Source organism: Myotis myotis, unplaced genomic scaffold (genome assembly GCF_014108235.1).
Source record: "Myotis myotis isolate mMyoMyo1 unplaced genomic scaffold, mMyoMyo1.p scaffold_m19_p_2, whole genome shotgun sequence".
NCBI classification, from domain to species: Eukaryota; Metazoa; Chordata; class Mammalia; order Chiroptera; family Vespertilionidae; genus Myotis; species Myotis myotis.
This window is the reverse complement of record NW_023416324.1, coordinates 100,375,210-100,390,488: the sequence shown is the minus strand read 5'-3', so window position 1 is coordinate 100,390,488 and position 15,279 is coordinate 100,375,210.

The following is a 15,279-nucleotide window of genomic DNA, read 5'->3' as shown; positions in this document are numbered from 1 at the left end:
CATCCAAGGCATTTTAACTTCTTGGGCCAATTTGGATAGATGAGTCTTTAAGATTGAAGTCATTTTTTCTACGTTGCCTGAGGATTGAGGCCGGTAAGGAATATGTAAGTGCCATTTTATTCCTAAGACTCGAGACACTGCTTGAGTAATTTGACTTATGAATGCTAGTCCATTATCTGATTGTATGCTGGTGAGTAAACCAAAACCGGGAATAATCTGATTGAGGAGTGTCTGAGATACAGTGTCTGCTGTCTCAGAGGTGGTGGGAAAGGCCTCAACCTACCCCAAGAAGGTGTCTACAAAGACTGAGATACTTGCTTCTCTTTATGGGAGGCATGTGGGTGAAGTTGACCTGCCAGTCTTGTCCTGGGGTAAAGCCTCAGGCCTGATAGGTGGGATAAGAAGGAGGCCTTAGGGATCCCTGAGGAGAAGTGGTGCAGCATATAGAACAGCTGTGCATCAGGTAATAGATACAGTCAGACAAGTGTGAACAGGTGAAGACGGGGGTAAGGAGGTGTATAAGAGGTTCAGGGCCTATATGGAAGGACTGATGTAAGGAATGTAAGATGGAATCTGCTTGGTTCTCTGGCAAAATATATATACCATTGAGTAGAAACCATGGCCCTTTTTGTTCAAATTTTTACTGGCTAAAGTCTGCGCTTTCTGCTGGAGAATATTCAGGTGTGTAGGAAGCTAAAGATAGAAATTGGCGCCTTTCCGACGGTGACGACCTTCCCACAACATGCCTCTCGCCAAGGATCTCCTCCATCCCTCTCCAGAAGAGAAGAGGAAACAAAAGAAGAAGCGCCTGGTGCAGAGCCCCAATCCCTACTTCATGGATGTGAAATGCCCAGGAAGCTATAAAATCACCACCGTCTGTAGCCAGGCACAAACGGTAGTTTTGTACACTGTTCGGTCTGCCAACAGGAGGAAAAGCAAGGCTTACAGAAGGATGCTCCTTCAGAAGGAAGCAGCACTAAAAGCACCTCAAATCAAGATGAGTGGGAAACCATCCCAATAAACACATTTTGGATACAAAAAAGAAAAAGAAAAAGATAGAAACTGGCTACTTATAGTCTGCCACTAACTGCCTTGCAATTGTATCAGCATAATTGTTTCCCCGGGCTATTGGTGACCCTGAGGCCTGATGACCTCTGCACTGTATGACTGTGGCCTCTAGGGGACGTTGAGCTGCCTCAGGAGTTGTTGTACACCAGTAAGTCTTCCCTTTATTATGGGGGTTCCTTGGGTAGAAAGGAAACTTCTTTGTTTCCAAATGGCCACATGGGAGTGTATTATATGGAAGGCATATAGAGTCAGTATATATGTTTATTCTTTTCCCTTCTGCTAGTGTTAGGGCTCTGGTTAATGCTATTAATTCTGCTCTCTTGAGGTGGTGCCCTAGGGAAGAGGGTTGGCCTCAACAATACTTTGAGGGTTCATGCACACAATGGAGTATCCTGCATAGGAGATATTGTCTGAGATGTAGGCACTCCCGTCAATGAACCATGTTTGTGTCTCTGCAGAGAGAGATCGTCCTTTATGTGAGGGAAAGGGAAAAGGGAGAGGTCCAAGGCCTGGATACAGGCATGTGTCTGTGAGTTGCCTGCCCCTGATGATATGGGGAGTAGTGTGGCTGGGTTAAGCGAGGGAGTCGAAGCTATGATTACTTGAAGTGTTTGGAGAAAAAGAATGTGTAGTTGTTGAATGTGAGAGGGAGCCATAATGTTCTGTAGATGTCTTTGAGATAACATGTCTTTAATGTTATGTGAAGAATATACTATGACCGGACTATGGAGGGTAATTTTCAGGCTTCCTAGAGTTAAAATAGCTGTTGCCTCAAGATTTTTTAGGCATGAAGGCCATCCTAAAACAGTGTTGTCTAACTGCTTGGAGAGATATGCAACTGCCTGGAGGGTGGGCCCCTTGTGAGGCCCCAAGAGTCCACTGCTGTTCCCTGTCTTTCAGTAGTATATAAACAGAAAGGTTTAGACATGTCGGAGAGGGTGAGGACTGGGGCCTGGAGAAGGGTCTCTTGGGGAGTTTTGGGATCTAGGGGTTCATGAGGGTCTCCTTAGGCTGCCTGGTATAGGGGTTTTGCTAAAACAGCATAGTTGGGGATCCACTGACGAAAGTATCCAACGAGACCTAAGAAAGAGAGGAGTTCTTTTTTTGTTTTTTTAATATATTTTATTGATTTTTTACAGAGAGGAAGGGAGAGAGATAGAAAGTCAGAAACATCGATGAGAGAGAAACATCGATCAGCCGCCTCTTGCACATTCCCCACTGGGGATGTGCCCGCAACCCAGGTACATGCCCTTGACCGGAATCGAACCTGGGACCCTTCAGTCCGCAGGCCGACGCTCTATCCACTGAGCCAAACAGGTTTCGGCAAGAGAGGAGTTCTTGTTTGGTTGTCGGGGTGGGCATTTTGGAGAAGAGGTGTCTTCTGGTTATCTGAGCTATTCGGTGTTCAAGGCTGCAAGCTTTCTGCAAGATATCTGCTAAGCACAATAAGTTTCCTCTGCCCCATTTTATTCTTTTAACCCTTTCAGCCCATTTTTTAATTGGATTGCCTTCCTTTTGTTCAGTTGTATGAGTTCCTTATATATTTTATATACTAACCCTGTATCAGATGTATCATTGCCAAATATGTTCTTCCATACGTGGGCTCTCTTTTTGTTTTGTTGATGATTTCTTTTACTGTGCTGAAGCTTTTCATTTTGATGTAGTCCCATTTGTTTATTTTCTCCTTAGTTTCCTTTGCCTTAAGAGATGTATCTGTAAACATATCCCCAGCATTATTTTTTGTTTGTTTCTATTTTCATGAAATATCTTTTTCCATCCTTGTACTTTCACTCTGTGTGTGTCTTTCAATGAAGTGACTCTTGTAGACAACATAGGTAAGGGTGTTGTTTTGTAATCCATTCAGCCACCACGTGTCTTTTGATTGGAGCATTTAATCCATTTGCATTTAAAGTAGTTGTTGACATATGTATATATTGCAATTTTATTCATATTTTTATCTTTTTATCACTTATGTTTTTAAAATATATTTTTATTGATTTCAGAGAGGAAGGGAGAGAGAGAGAGAGAGAGAGAGAGAGAGAGAGAGAGAGAGAGAGAGAGAGAGAGAGAGAAACATCCATGATGAGAGAGAAATCATTGATTGGCTGCGGTCTGCACATCCCCTACTGGGGATTGAGCCTGCAACCTGGGTATGTGCCCTTGACCAGAATCAAAACTGGCTAGGGCTTTTTTCCCTTCTTAAACAAGACCCTTTAACATTTCTTGTAATACTGGTTTGGTGGTGATGAACTCCTTTAGGTTTTGTCTTGGAAGCTCTTATCTGTCTTTTGATTCTAAATGATAGCTTTGCTAGGTAGAGTGATCTTGGTTGTATGTCTTTGCTTTTCATCACTTTGAATATTTTGTGCCAATCCTTCTGGCCTGAGAAGTTTCTGTTGAGAAATCAGCTTATGTAAATAGTCTTTTGGAAGCTCCCTTGTAGGTAACTAATTGCTTTGCTCTTGATGCTTTAAGATTCTCTCTTTGTCTTTAATCTTTGGCATTTTAATTATATGTCTGGGTGTGAGCCCCTGCTTGTTTGGGTTTTGTGGACCTTGCAGAGATTTCAGGTGAATCTGCAGCATGAGTCCAGGCTGGCCACTTATAAGGAACAGCCCGCCAACAGAGGTTCCAGCCTATTCATGAATTTGGTGGGATGGGTTCTCAGGGAATCACCATGGTGGGGCAAGTGGGGTTAACGGAGATTAAGATTTGGAATCTGCCTGCTCCTGTAGGCTGAGAGGTGGGAGTGTTCAGCCAGGGAACAATGGCACCTGCTAGCCAGCTGTGTGGGGACAACTCAACAAAAGAACAATGGCACCTACGGTATTTTTTATCCTGGCCAGAGCTGTACCTCCAGCCCTCGCCCTGAAGCCAGACAGTTGAGTTTCTCACCCTATGTCCCTGGTACTTTTTGAGTTGTAGCTCCATTGATGGAGCTCAGATAAAGTGAGTCTGTCAACAAGTAAGTCCATATACATTTTGTTTAAGCAGAACATCTGGGATTCTAGCAGCCCTCTGTCTCATTGCTGATTTTCACAGCTGATTGTTGTTGTAACACTGGTCATCAGCTGGGGAGCCTAGTGTGGGGCTGGGACCCCATGCTTTTCATGTTGGATCTCCCAAGCCAAGATATCCTTCCTGATTCTTTATTTTTTAAATATATTTGTATTGATTTCAGAGAGGAAGGGAGAAGGATAGAGTGATAGAAACATTAATGATCAGAGAGAATAATAAATCGGCTGCCTCTTGCATGCCCCTGACTGGGGATTGAGCCCACAACATAGGCATATACTCTGAACGGGAATCGAACTCTGATCTCCTGGTTCACAGGTTAATGCTCAACCACTGAGCTACGCCAGCCAGATCCTCCTGATTCTTAACCATCACATGTGGATGTGTGGTCAGCTCATTTTGTGTCTCTGCCCCTCCTACCAGTCTGTAACTGGTTTCTTCTTTATATCCTTATCAATAGGAACTCTGTTCAGTGGCTCTGCAATTTGGTTGTAATTTCAATATGGTCATGGGAGGAGGCGAGCACTACACTAACCTGCTCTGCCATCTGACTAGAAGTCTAAATATCTTATTGTGGTTTTGGTTTGCAATCCTCTATTGATTAGTGATATTTAGCATCTTTTCATGTGCTGGCTTGACATCCTATCTAATAAAAGAGAAACATGGTAATTAGCCGTACCTCCGCTACCATTCCCATTGGCTAATCAGAGCGATTTGCAAATTAACTGCCAGCCAAGATGGCGGCCGGCAGCCAGGCAGCTTGAAGCAAACATGAGGCTTGCTTGCTTCAGTGATGGAGGACTCCAACGTTCCCCGCCTGCCACTGCCGGCCTCTGAGCTTGCAGTTTGAAACATTGTTACAAATATAGAAGCTAAACAAAACCCCAGAAACCTGCTTTCAGCCAGCCAGGATCTCAGAGCTGGAGTTGAAACAGTGTTTCGATTATAGAATCCAAACAAACCAGATACCTGCTTTCAGCAGCGGAGGCCTAAGAGCTGGAGCCAAGCCTAAGAGCTAAAGCTGGCCAAGAATAAAAAAAACAAAGGAAAAAAGGAGCAGTTGGGAGCTTCAGTCACCCGCCAGCCTGAAAACAGCCCTCAGCCCCTCGCCCAGACTGGCCAGGCACCCCAGTGGGGACCCCACCCTAAAGGGTGTGTGACCAGCTGAAAACAGCCATCATCCCCTCATCCAGGCTGGCCAGGCACCCCAGTGGAGACCCCCACCCTGATCCAGGACACCCTTCAGGGCAAACCAGCCGGCCCCCACCCATGCACCAGGCCTCTATCCTATATAGTAAAAGGGTAATATGCCTCCAAGCACCGGGATCAGCCAAGCCGCGAGGCCTCCCGGCACCGGGATCAGCGTGACAGGGGCCAGCGCCCAAACCCCATGATCACCCTGCGGCTCTGTGTGTGACAGGGTGCGCCCCCCCACCCCCATGGGCCCTGCTCTGTGTGCGACGGGGTAGAGCCATAACCTCCCCATCGGCCCTGCCCTGAGTGTGACAGGGTGTGGCGCCCCAACCCCCTGATCCCCCCTGCTCTGTGTGTGACAGGGGGCAGCGCCCCAACCCCCTGATTGGCCCTGCTCTGTGTGTGACAGGGGTGGTGCCCCAACCTCCCCATCTACCCTGCCTTGAGTGTGATAGAGGGCAGTGCCCCAACCCCCCAATCAGCCCTACCCTGAGCGTGACTTAGGGTGGCATTGCAACCTCCCGATCCGCCCTGCTCTGTGCATGACAGGTGGCGGCGCCCCAACTCCCCAATCAGCCCTGCTCTGAGCCTGACCAGGGGCTGCACCTAGGGATTGGGCCTGCCCTCTGCCACCCGGGAGCAGGCCTAAGCCAGCAGGTCATTATCTCCCGAGGGGTCCCATACTTCAAGAGGGCACAGGCTGGGCTGAGAAACCCCCTCTCTCCCCCCGAGTGCACAAATTTTGTGCACCGGGCCTCTAGTCTGTATATATCATCTTTGGAGAAGTGTTTATTTAAGTTCTCTGACCATTTTAAATTGGTTGTGTTGTTGTTAATTGTCTAGTTTCTATTTCACTACTTTCAGCTCTAATCTTTATTATTTTCTTCCTTTTGCTCACTTTAGGCTTTATTTGCTCTTCTCTTCCTATGTCTTAAGGCAGAATTTAGGTTACTCATTTAAAATCATTCTTACTTTTTAAACATAGGACTGTACAACCTAAACTTTCCTCCAAGTAGTACTTTAGCTGCATCCCATGTGTTTAGTATGTTGTATCCTCATTTCCATTCATCTCAAGGTATTTTTCTAATTCCCATTGTAAATTATTCTTTTACTCATTGATTACAGTGTTTAATTTCTATGTTTGTGAGTTTCTCTCTATAATAGATTTCTAATTTCATACCATTGTTGTGGGAAAACATAATTTGTATGATTTCAATTATTTTAAATTTGAGGTTTTTGTCTTATGCTATAGCTTATGGTCTATGCTGGAGAATGTTCCATGTGCACTTGAGAGGAGTATGTATTCTGCTATTATTGGGTGGAGTTTTCTATAGATGTCTTTTAGATCCAGTTAATTTATAGTGTTTTTATTTTTATTTTTTTAAAATATATTTTATTGATTTTTTACAGAGAGGAAGGGAGAGGGATAGAGAGTCAGAAATATTGATGAGAGAGAAACATCGACCAGCTGCCTCCTGCACACTCCCCACTGGGGATGCGCCCACAACTAAGGTACATGCCCTTGACCGGAATCGAACCTGGGACCCCTGAGTCCGCAGCCTGACGCCCTATCCACTGAGCCAAACCGGTTAGGGCATATAGTGTTTTTAAAGTCTTCTATTTCCTTGTTGATTTGTATAGTGGATCGATTCATTATTGCCCTTTAAAACATATTAGATAATTGAAAAATTTATAACATTGTTCAGTGGAATTTACATTGCATGTAAATGTAATATGACATCTATAATATAATCTATTATCTAAAGGGGGAAGAAAAATTATACATGGTTATAAGGTTTGTACATTTTACTTGAAATGGTATTCATTCTGCCCTGGCCAGTGTGGCTCATTTGGTTGGGTGTCCTCCCGTACACCAGAAGGTTGCCAGTTCGATTCCGAGACAGGGCACATGCCTGGGTTATGGGCTTGCTCCCAGGTAGCGGGTATGCAGGAGGCAGCTCTCCCATGAATGTTTCTTTCTCTCTCTTCCTTTCCTTTTCTCTCTCTTTAAAAATCAATAAACTATTATTTTTTAAATCCTCACCCAAGGAGTGAGGATATTTTTTCCATTAATTTTTAGAGATTGTGGAAGAGAAGGAGTACTGGGAAAGAAAGAAACATCAATGTGAGAGAGACATATAGATTGGTTGCCTCCTGCACATGCCCTGGTGGAGGCCGGGGATGGAACCTGCAACCCAGGTGGTACCCTTGACTTGGAATCAAACCTGTGACCCTCTGGTGCACAGGCTGACGCTCTAATCACTGAGCAACACTGGCTCTAAAAACTGAGCAGAGCACAATAAACTATTCTTTAAAAAGAGTATTCATTCTAAGTAGTCTGTGAATAATGATGTAAGTATATTGTAATCCCTATAGCCACTGAAAAATGACTATACAAAGAGATATATTTAACAACAATGAATAAATTAAAACAGAATGAGTATATTATTAAAAATATTCAAATAAACCAAAAGAAGCCAGAAGAGTAAATAGGAATTAAAAAATGGAACAAACAGAAGCTAAATAATAAAATGGCAGACATATAATTAATTAAGCATAATTTATACTTAATAACTATACATACAATTAAAAGACGATATTGTCAGAGTGCATAAAATACCTAACTATGTACTGTATAAGAAATTTGCTTTCCCCTAACCAGTTTGGCTTAGTGGATAGAGTGTTGTTGGCCTGCGGACTGAAGGATCCCAGGTTCAATTCTGGTCAAGGGCATGTACCTTGGTTGTGGGCACATCCCCAGTAGGGGGTTTGCAGGAGACAGCTGATCAATGTTTCTCTCTCATCGATGTTTCTAACTCTCTATCTTTCTACCTTCCTCTCTGTAAAAAAAATCAATAAAATAAAAAAAGAAACTTGCTTTAAATTGAAAGGGATAGAAAGAGAAATACCACAAATGCATTAATTAAAAAGCTAGAGTGGCCCTAACCAGTTTGGCTCAGTGGATAGAGCATCAGCCCGAGGACTGAAGGGTTCCAGGTTCAATTCCGGTCAAGGGCACATACCTTGGTTGCAGGCTCATGCCCTGGTCGGGGCACATGCAGGAGGCAACCAATGGATGTGTCTCTCTTATATTGATGTTTCTCTCTCTGTGTCTCTCCCCCTCCCTTCCACTCTTTCTAAAATATCAATGGAAAAGTATTCTCAAGTGAGGATAAACCAAACAAAAAAGAGCTAGAGTGGCTATATTAGTATCAGTCAAAGTAGATTTAAGAGTAAAATAAATCATCAGGGATAATGAAGAACATTGCATAATGATAAAAGGGCCAGTTTACCAAAAAGACATAACAATCCTAAATGTGTTTGCATCTAACGCCAGAACTTCATGAAGCAAAAACTTACATTCATGAAAGGAAGGACAGACAAATCCAGTTATAGTTGGAGACTTTAATATTCCACTCTCTATAGTTGATATACGTAATAGGAAATCAATAAAGACACAGAAAAACTGAACAGGACCATCAAACAACTATATCTAATTGACATTTGTACAATACTCGACCCTTCAACAAGAAAATATCCATTCAAGTACATATGAAAGATTCACCAATATAGACTATATCCTGAGTCATAAAACAAACCTTAACAATTTTAAAATAATTGAAATCATGCAAAATTGAATCGAGTAATGGTATATAAAAGGTATATTCAGCCTTAAAAAGCCATGAAATTCAGGGAGCATTTGAGATCTTGCTCATCGGTATGTGTTGTTAGTTTGACTCAAATCAACTCTTATGAAAATTCTCAAAAAAAAAAAGGCCATAAAATACTGAAAAATATTACACCATAGATGAACCATGAAAACATTATGCTAAGTCGAATAAGACAGACGCAAAAAGACAAATACTATATGATTTCAATTATTTGAGATTCCTAGAATTGGCAAATTTCTTTTTTTATATCTTTACTAGAGGCCTAGTGCATGAAATTCGTGTAACGTGCATAGGTAGGGTCCCCAAGACTGGACTGTGATTTGGGCTGATCGGGGCCTTCCTTCATTCCACGTCGCCCCCTGGCGGTCAATGCACATCATAGCACGTGACTGAACTCCCAAGGGGACACTTTGCATATTAGCCTTTTATATATATTAGTATACATTGTTGAAAGTATTACTTAGGTCCTCCTTTTTTCTGCATGAACCTCATCCAGCCTGCTCCTGTACCACCCAGAGGCCCTTACCACCCCATTGTCTGTGTCCATGGGTTATTCCTCACCACCCCATTATCTGTGTCCATGGGTTATACATATATGCATACAAATTCATTGGTTGAGCACTTCCCACTCACCCTCCCCTACCTTCCCTCTGAGGTTCAAGAGTACATTCACGCTTCTATGATTCTGGGCCTATTTTTGATCATTAGCTTATTTGGTTCAGTAGATTCCAGATATGAGTGAGATCATGTGCTACTTATCTTTCTCTGACTGGCTTATTTCCCTTAGCATAATATTCTCCAGGTCCCTCCATTCTATTGCAAATGGTAAGTGTTCTTTCTTTTTTATTGCCTCATAGTATTCCACTGTGTACTAGTAAATGTACTATGGTTTTTTTATCCACTCATATGCTGATGGGCACTGCTGTTTCCAAGTCTTAAGTATTGTAAATTGCACTGCTATGAACATACAGGAGCATATATTCTTTCTTATGAGTGTTTCAGATTTCTAAGGATATATTTCTAGAAATGGGATGACTGGGTCAAATGGGAGTTCCATTTTTAATTTCTTGAGGAAACTCCATACTGTTTTCCACAGTGGCTGCACCAGTCTGCATTCCCATCAGCAGTGTACTAGGGTCCCCTTTTCTCCACATCCTCAACAGCACTTGTTAATTGTTGATTTGTTGATGATAGCCATTCTGGCAAATGTGAGATGGTACTACATTGTCGTTTTGATTTGCATCTCTCGGATGATTAGTGACTTAGAGCATTTTTTCATATGCCTTCTGGCCATTTGTATGTCCACTTTGGAGAAGTGTCTATTTAGGTCCTTTGCCCATTTTTTTTTTTATTGGATTGTCTTCCTTTTGTTAAGTTGTATGAGTTTCCTACATATTTTGGAGATCAACCCTCATCAGTTGTGTCATTGGCAAATATGTTCTCCCATGTAATGGGCTCTTGTTATTTTGATGATGGTTTCTTTGGCCGTGTAGAAGCTTTTTATTTTCATGTAATCCATTTGTTTATTTTCTCTTTAGTTCCCATTGTCCTAGGAGATTGCTAAGAGAGATGTTTGAGATTTTGGTGCCTATGGTTTCTTATAGGACTTTTATGGTTTCACAGCTTACATTTAAGTCATTTATCCATTTTGATTTTATTCTTGTGTATGATCTAGTTTCATTTTTTTGCATGTACCTGTCCAATTTTCCCAACACCACTTATTGAAGAGACTGTTTCTGCTTCAATGTATGCTCCTGCCTCCTTTGTCAAATATTAATTGAGCTTAGTGGCTTGAGTTGATTTCTGGGTTCTCTGTTCTGTTCCATTGATCTATATGCCTGTTCCTGTGCCAGTACCAGGCTGTTTTGATTACAGTGGCTTTGTAGTATAACTTGATATCTGGTATTGTGATTCCTCCAACTTTGTCCTTCTTTCTCAAGATTGCTACAGCTATTCGGGGTCTTTTTTGGTTCCATATACATTTTTGGAATGTTTGTTCTAGGTCTGTGAAAAATGCTATTGATATTTTAATAAGGATTGCATTGAATCTGTAGATTGCTTTGGGTAGTATGGACATTTCAGTGATGTTGATTCTACCAATCCATGAACATGGTATATTCTTCCATGTGTTTATTATATCTTCCTCTATCTCTTTTTTCAACATCCTGTCATTTTCAGAGTACAGTGCTTTTACCTCCTTGGTTAAGTTTATTGCTAAGCATCTTAATTATTTTGTTGCAATGGTAAATGGAATTTGTTTTTTTAGTTTTTCTTTCTGAGAGTTCACTCTTGGTGTATAAAAATGATATGCAGAAAAAAAAGAAAAAATAATATGCATTTTTGGGTGTTAATTTTGTATCCTGCTATGTTTCTAAATTTATTTATTAAATCTAGTAGTTTTTTGATGGAGTCTTTAGGGTTTTCTATGTATAATCTCATGTCATCTGCAAATAATGAGAGTTTTACTTCCTCCTTTTCAATTTGGATGCCTTTTATCTTCTTGTCTGATCGCTATGGACAGGAGTTCCAGAACTATGTTGAACAAGAGTGGTTCTACAGCCCTCTGTCTTGTTCCTGTTCTTAGGGGAAATGGTTTTAGTTTTTGCCCATTGAGTATGATATTGGCTGTAGATTTGTCATTTTATTATGTGAGGTATGATCCCTCCATTTTGCTGAGAGTTTTTATCAAAAAGGGTGTTGGATTTTGTTGAATGTTTTTTCTGCATTGATTGATATGGTCATGTGATTTTTGTCTTGCAATCTGTTTATGTGATGTATCACATATATTGACTTGTGAATATTGTGCCAGCCTTGCATCCCTGGAATAAAGCCCACTTGGTCATGATGTATTATCTTTTTAATGCATTGCTGGATCCTGTTTGCTAAAATCTTGTTGAGGATTTTAGTGTCTATATTCTTCTGGGATATTGGCCTGTAGTTCTCTTTCTTTGTCGTGTCTTTATCTAGTTTTGGAATTAGGGTGATGGTGGCCTCATAGAAAGAGCTTGGAAATATTTCTTCCTCTTGAATTTTTTGAATAGTTTGAGGAGTAGAGGTGTTATTTCTTCTTTAACTATTTGTAAAACTCCCCTGTGAAGCCGTCTGGACCAGGGCTTTTGTTTGCTGGGAGTTTTTTATTTTTTATTACTGCTTCTATTTCATCCTTAGTTATTGGTATATTCAGGTTTTCTGATTCTTCCTGATTGAGTTTTTGGAGGTTGTATTTTTCTAGGAATATGTCCATTTCGTCCAGGTTGTCCTGTTTGTTGGAATAAAGTTGTTCATAGTATTTTATTACAATCCTTTGTATTTTTTGTTGGGTCAGTTGTTACTTCACCTCTTTTGTTTCTGATTTTGCTTATTTGGGTCCTTTCTTTTTGTTTCCTGGTGAGCCTGGTTAGAGGTCCATAGTCTTGTTTATGCTTTTGAAGAACCATCTCTTGGTTTTATTGATTTTATGCATTTTTTTTGGGGGGGGGGTCTCTTTGTTATTTATTTCAGCTCCAGTCTTTATTATTTCCTTTCTTCTACTTGTTTTGGGCTTTTCTTGTTCTTCTTTAATTCTTTAAGTTGTAGTTTTTGATAACTTTTTACCAGTTTTTCTTGTGTTTTTTTGTTTGGGGTGTGTGTGTGTGTGTGTGTGTGTGTGTGTGTGTGTGTGTGTGTTTAGGTAAGCCTGTAGTGCTATGAACTTACCTCTTAGGACTGCTTTCAATGTTTCTCATAGGTTTTGGATTGTTGTGTGTTTATTTTAATTTGTTTCCAGGATGTTTTTAATTTATTCTTTGATCTCTTTGGTAACCCATTCATTGTTTAATGGTATGCTGTTTAGCCTCCATGTATTTGATGGCTTTTGAGCATTTTTATTGTAGCTGATTTTTAATTTCATTGTAGTCTGAGAAGATGCTTGAGATGATTTCAATCTTCTTGAATTTGTAGAGATTTAGCTTGTGTCCTAACATGTGGTCTATCTTTGAAAATGTCCCATGTGCACTTCAAAATAATGTATATTCTGTAGCTCTGGGGTGAAGATGTCAAATTAGTTCCATCTGTTCTAGAGTGTTATTTAGGATTGCTGTTTCTTTGTTGATTTTTTGTCTAGAAGATTTTTTTAAAATATATTTTTATTGATTTAAGAGAGGGATAGAGAGAGAGAGATAGAAACATCAATGATGAGCATCGTTGATCAGCTGCCTCCTGCATGCCCCCCACTAGGGATTGAGCCTGCAACCTGGGCATGTGCCCTTGATGAGAATCGAACCTGGGACTCTTCAGTCCACAGACCGATGCTCTATCCACTGAGCAAAACTGGCAAGGGCTTCTCTAGAAGATTTATCCAGTGATGTTAGTGGGGTATTAAAGTCCCCTACTATGATTGTATTGCTGTCGATCTCTCCCTTGATATCTTCCTGAAGTTTCTTTTAAAAATATATTTCAATGCTCCTGTATTGCATATATATTTACCAGAGTTAGAGCCACTTGTTGTATTTATCTCTGTAGTATTATGAAGTGCCTTTCTTTATCTCTTGTTATGGACTTCACTTTGAAGTCTATTTTGTCAGATATAGGTATTGCTACCCCAGCTTTATTTTTAATTTCCATTTACCTGAAAAAATTTTTTTCAATCTCTTCACTTTCAGTCTGTGTGAGTCCTTTGTTCTAAGATGGGTCTCTTGTAGACAACATATAGAGGGGTCATATTTTCTTATCCATTCAGCTACCCTATGTTTTTTTATTGAAGCATTTAATCCATTTATGTTTAAGGTTATTAATAGATACTTGTTTGTTGCCATTTTTATTCTGTATTTGTGTTTCTGCTTCCCTTTCTATTTTTTCTTTTTACAACAGTCCCTTTAGCATTTCTTGCATTACTGGCTTGGTGGTAATAAACTTCATTAGCCCCTTTTTGTCAGTGAAGCTCCTGATTTCCCCTTCAATTTTGAATGATAACCTTGTTAGATAGAGTATTCTTAGATTCAGTCCCTTGATTTGCATCACTCTGTATACTTCATTCCATACCCTTCTGGCCTGATGTGTTTCTGTTGAGAAATCAGTTGATAGTCTAATGGGAGATCTCTTGTAGGTAACTATCTGTCTCTCTCTGGCAGCCTTTAAGATTCTTATTTTGCTGTTGATGTTTGCCAATTTAATTATGATGTGCCTCAGTGTTGGTTGTTTTGGTTCATCTTGTTTGGGACTCTCTGTACTTCTTGGATTTGTTTGAGTTTTTTCTTCCCAATGTGAGGGAAGTTTTCTGTCATTATTTCTGAAAACAGGTTTTTTATTCCTTGCTCAGCTTCCTCTTGAATGTTGTTTTGTTTAGTGCTGTCCGAGAGCTCCCTTAGACTCTTCTCCTGCTCTTCAATTTTTTTTCATTTGCTGTTATGCTTGGGTGTTTTCTTCTACTTTGTCTTCTAACTTGCGATTTGGTCCTCAGCCTCTTCTAGTCTAGTGTTGAAACCTTCCATTGTGTTTTTTATTGCAGCTACATCTTTCTTCATTTCCTCTTGATTCTTACACATGTTTGTGAATATCTCATCCAGACGCTTGAGAATCCTTATAATCATTACTCTGAATTCTTTCTCTGACAAGTTCCTTGCCTCCATTTCATTTAGTTCCTTTTCTAGTGACTTCTCCTTTTCTTTCATTTGGGGGTTGTTTCTTTTTCTCCCCACTGTTGCTGTTCCTTTGTAATTGATTCTGTGTATTAAACTGCTATGCCACTCAGATTTTTAAAATTGGTTTTATGTAGTAGATGTTTTGTGAAACCTAGTTGTGCAAGTCTCTCAATTGTTCTGGGCTGGGTGTTCTAGGAAGACCGCCTACTTGAGATATCTGGGTTGTTCTGATGTAGTTGGGTCTTGAATGTTATTGTCTGGTTCGTGGATGGAGTTTCCTCTAAGGGTGTTTGATTATGTGGCTCTCTCCCTACCACATTGTGCCAACTATTGTGGAGGCACTAAAATACAACATGAGAAGACACGACACAGAAGGGACAGAACACGAATGTACACAAGAGACCTATAACCCCAATAAAAGTGATTGCCAGAGAAAAGAGAATTAGGAAGGAGAAATGAGAGCAAGAATGATAGTGAGAAAAAAAAGAAAGAATATGGGGAGAAAACACAACAAAATAAACAAATTAATCAAAAAGCATAAACAAAAACCACTGGAAAAAAGGGAGGTGGGGGGAAGAACCTGTAATTGCAGAGCTTAAATAGAAAAAATAAGGTTAAGGAATTGGATGAAAGGGGGAAGGACCATGGTTTAGGATAGAGGAAGGAGAAAAAAGAAATGAGAAGACAAGAAGAAAAGAAAACTTTTTTTTTTT